Source organism: Myiozetetes cayanensis, unplaced genomic scaffold (genome assembly GCF_022539395.1).
Source record: "Myiozetetes cayanensis isolate MyiCay16 unplaced genomic scaffold, myiCay2020 scf380, whole genome shotgun sequence".
Lineage (NCBI taxonomy): Eukaryota > Metazoa > Chordata > Aves > Passeriformes > Tyrannidae > Myiozetetes > Myiozetetes cayanensis.
In genome coordinates this window covers 1-14,198 of record NW_026087610.1, presented here as the reverse complement: position 1 = coordinate 14,198, position 14,198 = coordinate 1, and the positions used below count along the sequence as shown (strand labels likewise).

The following is a 14,198-nucleotide window of genomic DNA, read 5'->3' as shown; positions in this document are numbered from 1 at the left end:
GCCCATGTTACACTGTATGTTCAAAAGAAACATCCCTTCTACACATCATGCAACTGATGTCACATGGAGTAAGTGGAGAGTGTTAATCATGCAATGGACTCAAATCATAGAATCATAGAATTAACTGGGTTGGAAGAGACCAATATCATCAAGTCCAACCCTTCATCCAACCCCACTGTGATTACTAGACCATGGCACTCAGTACCACATCCAGCCTCATCTTAAAGACCTCCAGGGACAGTGAATCCACCACCTCTCTGGGCAGGCCATTCCAATGCCTGATCACTCCCTCTGTAAAGAACTTCTTTCTAATATCCAACCTAAACCTCCCCTGACAGAGCTTAAGCCTGTGCCCTCTTGTCCTGCTGCTGATTGCCTGGGAGAAGAGACCAATGCCCACTTGGCTACAACCTCCTTTCAGGTAGTTGAAGAGAGTGATGAGGTCACCCCTGAGCCTCCTCTTCTCCAGACTAAACAACCCCAGCTCCCTCAGCTTCTCCTCATAGGACTTGTGCTCGAGTCCCTTCACCAGCCTGGTTGCTCTTCTCTGGACCTGTTCCAGCACCTCAATATCTTTCCTGAACTGAGGGGTCCAGAACTGAACACAGTACTCAAGGTGTGGCCTCACCAGTGCTGAGTACAGGGGAAGGATTGCTTCCCTGCTCCTGCTGGCCACACTGTTCTTGATGCAGGCCAGGATGCCATTGGCCTTCTTGGCCACCTGGGCACACTACTGGCTCATGTTTAGCTTCCTGTCAATCAGTAGCCCCAGATCCCTTTCCACCTGGCTGCTCTCCAGCCACTCTGTCTCCAACCTGTAGCTCTGCAGGGGGTTGTTGTGGCCAAAGTGCAGGACTCGGCACTTGGCCTTGTTGAACTTCATCCTGTTGGAATCAACCCAACTCTCCAGCCTATCCAGGTCCCTCTGCAGAGCCCTCCTGCCTTCCAGTAGGTCGACACTCCCTCCCAACTTAGTGTCGTCTGCAAATTTGCTAATGATGGACTCAATCCCCTCATCTAAATTATTGATAAAGATGTTAAACAGGACTGGGTCCAGCACTGACCCCTGGGGGACACCACTAGTGACTGGCCGCCAACTGGATGCAGCCCCATTCGCCAGCACTCTCTGTGCCTGGCCATCCAGCCAGTTCTTCACCCAGCACAGAGTGTCCCTGTCCAAGCTGTGGGTTACCAGCTTTTTCAGGAGTATATTATGGGAGACAGTGTCAAAGGCTTTGCTGAAGTCCAGATAGACTACATCCATAGCCTTCCCCTCATCCACCAGGCGGGTCATGTGATCATAAAAGGAGATCAGGTTGGTCAAACAGGACCTATCCCTCCTAAACCCATGCTGGCTGGCTCTGATCCCTTGTCCATCCTGTAGGTGCTGTGTGATTGCACTCAGGATGATCTGCTCCATAACCTTGCCAGGCACTGAGGTCAGGCTGACAGGCCTGTAGTTTCCCAGGTCCTCCTTGCAGCCCTTTTTGTAGATCGGCATGACATTGGTCGATTTCCAATCGTCTGGGACCTCCCCAGTGATCCAGGACTGTAGGTAAATGATGGAGAGCGGCTTGGCAAGCTCTTCTGCCAGCTCCCTCATCACCCTAGGATGGATCTCATCTGGTCCCATGGACTTGTGTGGATCCAGGTCGTTCAGTAAGTCACTGACTATTTCCTCCTGGAATACAGGGGGGCTGTTTGACTTCCTGTCCCTGTCTACTGGCTCCAGAGGCCAGTTGTCCTGAGGGCCACCTGTCCTACTGGTGAATACTGAGGCAAAGTAGGTGTTAAGTACCTCAGCCTTCTCCTCATCCCTGTTAACTATGTTCCTCCCCAAAGTCCAACAAGGAATGGAGGTTTTCCTTGCCCCTCCTTTTGTTATTAATGTATTTATAGAAGTGCTTTTTGTTATCCTTAACAGAAGTAGCCAAATTGTCTTGAAATCGCGCTTTTGTCTCTCTAATTTTCTTTCTGCGTAACCTAATTATACTCCTAAACTCATCCTGAGTAGCCAGTCCTATTTTCCATAGTCTGTAAACTCTCTTTTTATCCCTGATTTCCTTCAGAATCTCCCTGTTCAACCAAGTTGGTCGTCTACCTCACCGGCTTGCCTTTTGGCACACTGGTACAGCCTGTTCCTGTGCACTCAAGACTTCCTTCTTGAAGCACGTCCATCCCTCCTGTACCCCCTTGTTTTCAAGGGTTTTTTCCCAGGGTATGTTCTGGACCAGTCTTCTGAACAGGCCAAAATTTGCCCTCTGGAAGTCCAGTGTGGAGGTTTTATTGATGGCCTCCCTTGTATCCCTGAGTATTGCAAACTCTATTATTTCATGGTCACTGTGGCCCAGACGGCCTCCGACCACTACATCTCCCACCAGCCCCTCTGTTTTTGTAAACAACAGGTCTAGTGGGGCCCCACCCCTAGTAGGTTCATTTACCAGCTGGAGCAGGAAATTATCCTCTATACACTCCAGGAATTTCTTAGACTGCCTCTTCTCTGCCGTGTTGAGCTCCCAGCAGATATCTGCCAGGTTGAAGTCTCCCACAAGAACGAGGGCTGGTGATTTTGAGACATCTGCCAACTGCTTGTAGAATAATTCATCCCCTTCATCATCCTGGTTGGGTGGTCTATAACAGACTCCCATTAGGATGTCAGCCTTGTTGGCCTTCCCCCTGATTCTGATCCACAGGCACTCAACCTTATCATTGGTGACCTCAAGTTCTACAGAGTCAAGGGACTCTCTAACATATAGAGCCACCCCTCCACCTCTCCTACCCTGCCTATCCTTTCTGAAGAGCTTGTAACCATCCATGGCAGCACTCCAGTCATGCGAGTCATCCCACCACATTTCTGTGATGGCAACTATGTCATAGTTTTCCTGCTGCACAATGGTTTCCAGTTCCTCCTGTTTGTTGCCCCTGCTGTGTGCATTAGGGTACATGCACTTCAGCTGGGCTGCTGGTTTTACTCTTAACTCGGGCTTTTCATCCCTGGGCTTCTCTTTGGAGAGCCTGGATTCAATCCCTTCCCCCTTCAAACCTAGTTTAAAGCCCTCCTGATGAGCCCCGCTAACTTATGGGCTACAGTCCTTTAGCCCCTCCTAGATACATAAAGCCCATCTCATTTAAGAAGACTGGGTACTGTGGAGTTTGCCCCATGGTCAAAAAACCCAAAATTTTGATGGTGGCACCAATCCTTTAGCCTTCTATTGATAAGGTAGGCTTTCCTACTCTTTTCCTCATTCATGTCCTCATTCATTCCAGCAAGTACAGGAACTGAGACAAATACTACCTGTGCGCCTGTCATGGTTTTGCCCAGACTGCCAGCCCCTGGGGCTGAGAATGGTTTTTTCCAGGTAAATTTCCGGACAAGAAGCCAATTAAAACTCTCAGTAACGCCTTTGGTAATTACATATTTTAAGAAAACGGAAGAGAAGGCTTGTGGTGCAGTTAAAAAATTAGGAGTGGCAGCCATGTAGAAGAGAGACGGCAGGCCCGAGGAGGGCCAAGGTCCCCTCCTCTCCTGGTTTGGGCTGGGGGGTAGGTGCGGCACTGAAGCCTCCCTTCTCTCTTGTAAGAGAGTGAAGAAAAAAAAAGTTTAAAAGACTAATTGCTTGGACGAAGAAACTATTGTGGAAGAAATTCCAGCAAAGAGATAACAGAGTGTCCAAGGTCGAAGCTGGCAGCTGAAGCTGCAACAGGAGAGAGAATTGCAAAGGGGGGGGGCTTGCTTCTTCCCCCTTTCACTCTCTCCCTTCAGCAGAGTAAAGACTGAAAAATAAATCCCTGCCACCTATGGAAGTTTGTTGGGGTGAGGAAACTCCCATGTTGCTCGTGGAGAAACCTTCACTGGAATAAGCTGATGCATGAAGAAGCCAAGACTTCATGAGAGACCTGAGGTGAGGCAGAGTCCTGTTGAAGACTTTGTGACCCTTGAAGGGGACGATGCTTATGCCAGAGCGAGAACGGCTCTGATAAGCTTTGGGATCTCAGTGAGAGATCCATGCTGTTAGTGCTGGAGATTTGTGACCCTAAGGGAAACCTCACGCTGGAGCGAAACGGAATGTTTAAAGGTATGTCATGTAGATGCTCACATGCCCAAGAACTGTGCCACTGAAGAACATCAAAACAATGAACAGGTAGAGAAAACTACCAAAATTGAAGTATCTCAGGTGGACTTAGACTGGGAGCATAAGGGGGAGTTATTTGTAGCTCAATGGGCCCATGAAACATCAGGACATGTAGGGAGAGAGGAATGAAACACACTGAGGTGCTGGAGTAGGCCCAAAGAAAGACAATGAAGCTGATGCAGGGTCTAGCGAACAAGTTTATGAGGAGCGGTTAAGGGAACTGGGGTTGCTTAGTCTGGAGAAAAGGAGGCTGAGGGGAGACTTTATTGCTCTTTACAGTTACCTGAAAAAAGGATGTAGCCAGGTGGGTGTCCGTCTCTTTTCCCAGGTAGCAATTGACAGGATGATAGGAAATGGTCCCAAGTTGCCCCAGGGGAGGTTTAGTTTAGTTATTAGGGAAAATTTATTCATGGAAAGGGGTGTCAAGCATTGGAACAGGCTGCCCATGGAACTGGTTGAGTCATCATCCCTGGAGGTATTTAAAAGATATGTAGATGTGGCACTTGGGGACATGGTTTAGTGGAAGACTTGGCAGTGTGTATGGTTGAACTCAATGATCTTAAAGGTCTTTTCCAACCTAAATAATTCTATCATTCTATATCCAGGTCACAAATGGCCCAGATTAAAATGCAGCATACAGATGGGTTCGTGATTGAGTGATGGACCTGACCACGGAGGTCATCATGCAGGTTACCCATGAATGTGAAACATGTTGCAATCAAGCAAGCCACACAAGTCTCGTCTCCCTGGAATAGAGGGCAGTGGCTGGGTTTTGACAAGGTCTGGCAAATTGACTGTATTAGACTACTGCCATGAACATGGCAAGGCAAGCACTACATACTCACCATGGTGGAAGCAACTACTGTACAGCTAAAAACATACCCCATAAATTATGCCACTACTCAAAACAACATCTTAGGCACAGTAGAAGAGACTGACCCCCACCTCACTACAACCTCCTTTCAGGTAGTTGGAGAGAGCAATGAGGACCTCCTGAGCCTCTTTTTCTTGAGACTAAACAAACTCAGCTCCCTCAGCTGTTCCTTGTAAGACAAGTTTCCTAGACCCTTCATGAGCCTTGTTGCCCTTCCCTGGACATGCTCCAGAACCTCAATGTCCTTTTTACAGTGAGGGGCCCAAAACTGAATGCAGTACTCCAGGTGTGGCCTCACCAATTCTGAGTACAGGACGACAATCACTTCCCTAGTCCTGCTGACTACACTATTCTTGATACAGGCCAAGATACCACTGGCCTTCTTGGCCACCTGAGCACACTACTGGCTCATACTGAGCCATCTATCAATCAGCACCCCCAGGTCCCTTTCTGCTGAACAGCTCTCAAACCACGTCTACCCCAGCCTGTAGCACTGCATGGGGTTGCTGTGACCCAAATGCAGGACCCAGCATTTCACTTTATTGAACCTCATGCAGTTATCCTTAGTCAATTGCTCGAGTCTGTCCAGGTCTCTCTATAGAGCCTTCCTACACTTGAACAGATCAACACTCCCACCTAGCTTGGTGTCATCTGCAAATTTATTGAGGATGCACTCAGTCTCCATGTCCAGATCATCAAGAAAGATGCTAAACAGGACTGGCCCCAAAACTGAGACCTCGGGAATACCACTAGCGACTGGTCGCCAACTGACTTTAGCGCCATTCACCAAAACTCTCCAGGCCTGGACATCCAACCAGTTTTTCACCCATTTAAGACTCCACCCATGCAAGCCACCATCAGCCAGGTTTTCTAGGTGGATACTGTGGGACATGGTGTCAAATGCTTTACTGAAGTCTGGATAGAAAACATCCACAGCCTCATCTACTAAGTGGGTCACCTAGTCATGGAAGGAGATCAGGTTAGTCAAGCAGGACCTTCCTTTCATCAATCCATGTTGTCTGGGCTTAATCCCCTGGTTGTCCTGCATGTGCCATGTAATGGCACTCAGGATGATCTCTTCCATAACCTTGCCCAGAACCCAGGTAAGGCTCACAGGCCTGTAGTTTCACAGATAATCCTTTCACCTCTTCTTGTAGATAGGTGTCACATTTGCTAATTTCCAGTCAGCTGGAACTTTTCCAGTTAACTAGGACTGCTGGTGATTGAGAGTGGTTTGGCAAGTTCTTTCGCCAGTTCCCTCATTACTCTGGGGTGGATCCCATCAGGGCCCATAGACTTGTGAGTGTCTAATTGGCATAGCAGGTCAGTAACCATCTCCTTCTGGGTCATGGGGGTTTCATTCAGCTCCCCTTCCCTAACTTCCAGCTTAGGGAACTGGGTATCCTGAGGACAACTGGTCTTGATATCGAAGACTGAGGCAAAGAAGGCATCAATTACCTCTGCCTTTTCCTTATCCCCTGTTACTACACTACCCTCTGCATTCAACAAATGATGGAGACACTCCTTGACCCTCCTTTTGCTGCTGATGTGTTTATAGAACCTTTTTTGTTCTCTTTAACTGTAGAGGCCAAATCAAGTTCTAATTGGGCTTTAGTCCTTATCTTCTCCCTACATGACCTCGTGACATCCTTATAGTCCTTCCTGACCCTCCTTCCAGAGATGACAGATTCTCTTTTTTTCCTTAAATTCCAGCCTAAATTCTCTGTTTAATCAGGCCAGTCTTTTTCCCCAATGATTTGTCTTTCTACACATGGGCACAGCCTGCTACTGAATATTTATCAATTCCTTTTTAAAGCACATCCAGCCTTCCTGAACTCCTTTGTCCTTCAGTACTGACTCCCAAGGGACTCTGCCAATCAATCTCCTAAACAGGCTGCCAGCCGGAAGTCCAAGGTGGGAGTTCTGATGGTGCCCCTCCTTACTTCACCCAGTATTGAAAACTATGGTCACTATGCCCAAGACAGCCACTGACCACCACATCACCCACTAGTCCTTCTTTGTTCCCAAACAGGTCTAGCAGGGTACCTCCTCTGGTAAGCTCATTTACCAGTTGTGTTAGGAAGTTGTCTTCCATGCACTCCAGGAACGTCCTAGACTGCTTTCTCTCTGCTGTGTTGTATTGATGGTTGAAATATTTTGGCATATCTTGCAACTCATTCAGGGACAGGGTAGTTTCTGACTTGTTTATGCCTTCAATCTCTTCCTTTCCTGTTCTTGTTACTGCTCTGCTGTTGGCTGCCTCTTCTGATTCTCCTTCCTGCTCACTCTCAGGAGAAGCTGCTTTCTCCCTTACTAAACGAGTTGACCTCTGCTTCCATTGTTTCTTCTTGACTATTGATGCCCAAAAAGGTGCAATGAAACTGCTCAGAGACAGTTTTGGGTCTTTAAGCAGCAAAAAGTATTTATTTGAGCAACGTTGGGAAGCTAGCCAGCTCTTGCTGGACAAACTACCTTCAAAGTTATCAGTGAAAAGTCAGGTAATTTATACAGTTTGGGTGAGAGATTACCTCTATACATGCATATTCATACAATTGCAACATCTAATCACAATATTCATAATAGGTGGAGTCTGGGCAGAGTCTGGGGTGGAGCCCTCTTTTGGGGTGCTGTTCTGGTAGTCGTTCCGGTTTCTTCAGCCTCAAAGAGGGTCCTATTTTAGGAGTCTTCCTCGTGAAGTCTTCAACTTTCTCTGTTTGGCTGACTTCCTAGTGGTGAATTTTGCAAGATCTTGGACTCATGCCCCTATTTTGCCCCTTATCTCATAAGGAACTCTTCTTTCGTGTTCTTATCTGGGTATGTAGTTCTCTGGGATGCAAGGTACCATTCTTTAAAATTCCTAAGACCTAGCTTCTATCTCTAAGTAAGCATTCTAAGTTAACTCTTTAGGCCTTTGCTCGGCTTCACTATCTCAGAGCAACTGATGTAGTTGAGGATTGGGTTTCCGGTTCAGTGACAGTGTTTGTTTGTATGTCTTCAGATCCAGAGACCATCTCCTCTCCTTAAGGGGCCCTGCTAGACCTGCTGTTCACAAACAGAGAGGGGCTGGTGGGAGATGTGGTGGTCAGAGGCCGTCTGGGGCACAGTGACCATGAAATAATAGAGTTTTCAGTACTCAGGGGCACAAAGACATCCATCAATAAAACTTCTACCCTGGACTTCCAGAGGGCAGATTTCAGCCTACTCAGAAGGCTGGTTCAGAGGAAATCCTGGGAAACAGCCTTTGAAAACAAAGGGGTCCAGGAAGGATGGACATGCTTCAAGAAGGAAGTCTTGAATGCACAGGAGCTGTCCCAGTCTGCCGAAAGGTGAGCCGGCAGGGAAGACGACAGGTCTGGCTGAACAGGGAGATTTTGAAGGAAATTAGGGGAAAAAGGAGAACTTACCGAGTATGGAAAAAAGGGTTCATGAAGAATTTCGGAATATAGTTAGGTCACGTAGAAAGAAAATAGACAAAGGCACAATTTGAACTCAATCTTGCCACTTCTGTTAGGGATAACAAGAAGTGCTTCTACAAATACATCAAAAACAGGGGCAAAAAAAACCTCCATTCTTTGTTGGAAATGCAGGAGAACATAGTCACCAAAGATGAGGAAAAAATTGAGGTACTTAACACCTTCTTTGCCACAGTTTTCAACAGTAAGACAGGTTGTCCTCAGGACAACTGGCCTCCGGAGATGGTAGACAGGGACAGAAAGCCGAATAGCCCCCCTGTATTCCAGGAGGAAATAGTTAGTGACTAACTGAGTCATCTGGATCCTCACAAGTCTATGGGACAAGATGGGATCCACCCAAGGGTGATGAGGGAGCTGGCAGAAGAGCTCACCAAGCCACTCTCCATAATTTACCTACAGTCCTGGATCACTGGGGAGGTCCCAGATAATTGGAAGTTGGTAAATGTCACACCAATACACAAAAAGGGCTGCAAGGAGAACCCGGGGAACTACAGACCTGTCAGCTTGATCTCAGGGCCTGGTAAGGTTGTGGAGCATATCATCCTAAGTGCAGTCAAACAGCATCTACATGATGGACAAGGGATCAGAGCAAGCCAGCATAGGTTTAGAAAGGGCAGGTCCTGTCTGACCTACCTGATCTCCTTTTATGATCAGGTGACTGGTGAATGAGGGGAAAGCTGTGGATGTAGTCTATCTGGACTTCAACAAAACCTTTGACACTGTCTCCCGTAGCATACTCCTGGAAAAGCTGGCAGCCCATGGCCTGGACAGGTGCACTCTGCTGGGTGAATAACTGGCTGGATGGCTGGGCTCAGCGAGTGGTGGTGAACGGTGCTGCATCCAGTTGGTAGCTGGTCACTAGTGGTGTCCCCCAGGGATCAGTGTTTGGTCCAGTTCTGTTTAATATCTTTATTGATGACCTGGATGAGGGGATTGAGTCCATCATTAGCAAATTTGCAGATGACACCAAGTTGGGGGGGTGTGTTGATCTGCTGGAAGGCAGGAGGGCTCTTCAGAGGGACCTGGACAAGCTGAAGAGATGGTTTGATTCCAACAGGATGAAGTTCAACAAGGCCAAGTGCCGAGTCCTGCACTTCGACCACAACAACCCCCTGCAGAGCTACAGGCTGGGGACAGAGTGGATGGAGAGCAGCCAGGTGGAAAGGGACCTGGGAGTTTGGATTGATAGGAAGCTGAACATGAGCCAGTAGTGTGCCCAGGTGGCCAAGAAGGCCAATGGTATCCTGGCCTGCATCAAGAACAGTGTGGCCAGCAGGAGCGGGGAAGTGATCCTTCCCCTGTACTCAGTGCTGGTGTCATAGTTCTGATTTCAGCAAAGAATTTTTCTTTCCCTTCCCCCCTGCGTGTGTGCTCTGTGGATGAGCCATCAGGTGAACAAAGAAATCGGCCCCGACCCACTAATGGCCAAATTTAGTCTCCTAGCAACAAAGGGGGAGGAGTTTGGGGGGGGCTACTGGGGTGTGTGAGTGGAAGGGGGTGGAGGCTGGGGGGGGAGCGGAGCCTCTCTCTGCCCTGAGGAGAGCCTGCTGCGGGCTGCAGACACTGCCGGGTTTCTTTGTCTCTTTCCTGTCGGAGGGGAATTCTGGCTGCTGCTCTTGGCTCAGCTGTGGCTGGCTGCAGGCCCTGCTTACAACAGACCCTAATCAGCTGAAGTTTGTGAGTTTTCTTCCATTGGGAGAACTTTCTGGTTTATTGCTGTTGTTTTTCCTTCCCCTTCTTCCCCCCCCCCCACCTGGCGGCAGCCAAGGATCTCACAGCGCCGCCTGGTGACGGGCACTGGACATTACAAGTTCTACTCCTTCAGTGATCCAACAGCGCCACCTGGTGACTACAATAGGACACTACAAGTTTTTGCACCTTCAGTGACCCAACAGCGCCACCTGGTGAATGGTACAGGACATTACAAATTTTGCATCTCCAGTGACCTGACGGTGCCCATTGCTGACTGTGGTTGGAACCACACCAAAGGGTGCAAGAAATTGAACTATTTTCCTTTTGCCGGTTTATCGGTTTTGTTCTTGAAGGGGATTATTGGTGGGTATAGGAGTATTACTTAGTTATTTTACTTGGTTTTTTTCGTGTTCCTGTTAATACACACATACCTTTTAATAAAGGGCTGTTATTTTCCCTTTTCCATAATTTGTTTTCCTTCAGTAGAAGCCTCTTAATTTTGGATTTACAATTGCTTGGAAAGAGAAGTTTGGGTCTTTTCCTCCTAATCCATCCTCAGCAAAAGACCCTTGTCTCATTTAAACTGGGACAGCTGGTCAGGTCACACCTGGTGTACTGTGTCCACTTCTGGGCCCCTCAGTTCAGGAAAGACACTGAGGTGCTGGAACAGGTCCAGAGAAGAACAATGAGGTTGGTGAAGGGATTCGAGCACAAGTTCTATGAGGAGAGGCTGAGGGAACTGGGGTTGTTCAGCCTGGAGAAGAGGAGGTTCAGGGGGGATCTCATCACTGTCTACAACAAAGGAGGTTGTAGCCAAGTGGGCATCGGTCTCTTCTCCCAGGCAACCATCAGTAGGACAAGAGGGCACAGTCTTAAACTCTGCCAGGGGAGGTTTAGTTTGGATATTAGGGAGAAATTTTTTACAGAGAGAGTAATCAGATATTGGAATGGGCTGCCCAGGGAGGTGGTGGATTCACTGTCCTTGGTGGTTTTTAAGAAGAGACTGGATGTGGCACTGAGTACCATGGCCTAATAACCATGGTGGTGTTGGATCAAGGGTGTGACTTGATGATCTTGGAGGTCCTTTCCAACCTAGTTTATTCTGTGATTCTATGATTCTATTAATAGTTCTCAATAATTGTAGACCAGGCCCTAGAACAGTGTGAGAAGTTGTATCTCTGACATAGCCAGGGCATTCTTTTTTCAAGCATTCTGTCACTTAATCAGGATCTTACACTTGTTCAGGGGTGAAGTTCTAGACCATTGTTAACAACTGTTCTCTGTACCTGCTCTTGTCTCAAATTTGATGTACAGCAAAAAAAGGAAGCATGGGATGGATCAGATAAACCAATGCCAAGGACAGATTAGTCAGCATTACAACCAGCAATTGTTAAACAGATATAATAAGTTCCCCCCAATACACTCCTGCCATTATCTCAAACCCTTTGATCCCCAAAAAGGGCACCAAAAAGGACTGTGATGTTGTAATCCCAGTAAACAACTAAACACCAAACAGCTGCTTGCTTGCTTCCCTCCCCCACAATGGTATGGGGAAGATAATAAGAAGGGTAAAAGTGTGAAAACTCATGGGTTGAGATAAATATAGTTTAATAGGTAAAGCCAAAGCTGCACACAAAATGGTCTGAAATGCAAGGTCTGTACTTTGCTCCCCTCAGGATCTTGATCTCCACTCAAGACTGCCACTGATTGCCACATCCTCAATTAGTTTATGAGCAGCATATTCAGCTGTTCATTCCCCAAGTTGGCCTATCCAACACCTCTATTAAGAAGTTTTCATCATCATTCACCCCCCACAACACCCTTCAGAAACCTCCTGAGATGTTTCTGTTCCATTGTTAATCTTACAGCAGATGTCAGGAAGTTTCAAATCCTCCATAACACCCAGGGTCTATAATCTGGAGACTTCCCTCAGTTGTTTAAAGAAGGTCTTGTTCCTTTCTTCACACTGATCAGATGGTCTTTAAGAAGCTCACAGCATGATATCACCCCCTTACTAGTCTCTTCTCTGTTCCCTATCCACAAGCTCTCAGACAGCCTGTCACCTATTCAGTATTAATTAATGGCCAGTCTTCGCGAGCGAAGATCCGGGGAAGGTCTTTACACCTTCCAGCCTGCGCATTGGATTTTTTAGGTGAGACACAGTGTGCGCGGAACTGAGCCCACCCTTTAATCCTAAGGTTCATCTGCCGGGGCCAAGCGAGCTTGGACGGTGGCAGCGAGGTCCTTAGGATGTAGATGGATTGCCTTTTTAAGGGTTAACGAGCTCCATCTGCCCGGGAGTGGCCCTGACCGGGAATCGAACCCGGGTCTCGGCGGTGACAGCGCCGCGCCCTTACCACTAGACCACCAGGGGCTCCAATTCAGTAGAAGAGCTCTATATGCTTGAGCTACTCCTTCATGTTTTTCCTCTCAAATTGGAATCCAAAACCCCCCACGAACCGTATGTATACGTTTAAAAAATCCCAGAAGGAACAAACTACTGGGCAATCCTCTCTGTTTCTTTGCTTGTCTTTCATAAAGAGTTGCTAGCTATAGCTGTACCATTTTATAGGACCATTTCCAGATAAAAGTTCTAGGTGAGATTCCTAATAGTACTTGATGAACTTTTGAAGTCTTGTCATAGTTCTGATTTTAGAAAAGAATTTTTTCTTCCCCTTCCCCCCTGCCGTGTGTGTGTGTGTGCTCTGTATATTGCCCATTAGGTGAACAAAAGAATCGGCCGGAGCCCACTAATGGCCGATTTGTTTCCTTGACAATGAAGGGAGGGGGTTGGTTGGTGTGTGACTGGAAGGGGGTGGAGGTTGGGGGGAGAGGGGAGTCTCTCTCTCTCTGCCCTGGAGGAGAGCCGGCTGCGGGCTGCAGACACTGCCGGGTTCCTTTGTCTCTTTCCTGTCGGAGGGGAGTTCTGGCTGCTGCTCTTGGCTCAGTTGTGGCTGGCTGCAGACCCTGCTTACAACGGACCCTAATCAGTTGAAGTTTGTGAGTTTTCTTCCATTGGGAGAACTTTCTGGTTTATTGCTGTTGTTTTCCTTCCCCTTCTTCCTCCCCCCCCACCTGGCGGCAGCCAAGGATCTCACAGCGCCGCCTGGTGACAGGCACTGGACATCACAAGTTCTACTTCCCCAGTGATCCAACAGCGCCACCTGGTGACTACAATAGGACACTACAAGTTTTTGCACCTTCAGTGACCCAACAGCGCCACCTGGTGAATGGTACAGGACATTACAAATTTTGCATCTCCAGTGACCTGACGGCGCCCCCTGCTGACTGTGGTTGGAACCGCACCAAAGGGTGCAAGAAATTGAACTATTTTTCCTTTTACCGGTTTATCGGTTTTGTTCTTGAAGGGGATTATTGGTGGATATAGGAGTATTACTTAGTTATTTTACTTGGTTTTTTCGTGTTCCTGTTAATACACACATACCTTTAATAAAGGGCTGTTATTTTCCCTTTTCCATAATTTGTTTTTCTTCAATCGAAGCCTGTTAATTTTGGATTTATAATTGCTTGGAAAGAGAAGTTTGGGTCTTTTCCTCCTAATCCATCCTCAGCAAAAGACCCTTGTCTCATTTAAACTGGGACAAGTCTTTTCCTGTAAGCATCTGAATGTATGTAAAATAGCTGTTAATAGATAGGATAAGAGACCAGATCATAAACCAGTACCAATTTTTGTCAAAAATGCATGAGATTATGGTATAATTCTATGAAAGGAGGAAAGAAGCACAATATATTTACTAGTTCTAAAGCTTGCCCTATATAATACACCATATTATTTATACCATTAAAATTTACACCAGGAAATAATAGTTTTTACTTTCCATCAGGGAAATCTGGATGAGCAATGAAACTCCAGGCTTTCCACCTCCTAAGTTTAAGTCCAGTCGATATAACTAGAGAACCATACTTACTGGAGGAGGCACACTACAGATAGGAAGGTGCTGTCCACTGAATACCACAGAACAACCTGGGACCTGTTGTGTGTTGCAGGGTGGTATATGCTGGGCT

At 47.3% G+C, this 14,198-nt stretch overlaps 1 long non-coding RNA gene across 1 annotated transcript in view; it reads right to left on the bottom strand.

Annotated features, from left to right (window-relative positions):
• Positions 1-14,198, bottom strand: part of LOC126646729 (uncharacterized) — a 32,582-nt gene extending 18,384 nt beyond the window's left edge. The window contains exon 1 of the long non-coding RNA XR_007630379.1: positions 14,102-14,198. This is a non-coding gene — a long non-coding RNA (uncharacterized LOC126646729). The remainder of the gene's footprint in view (positions 1-14,101) is intronic.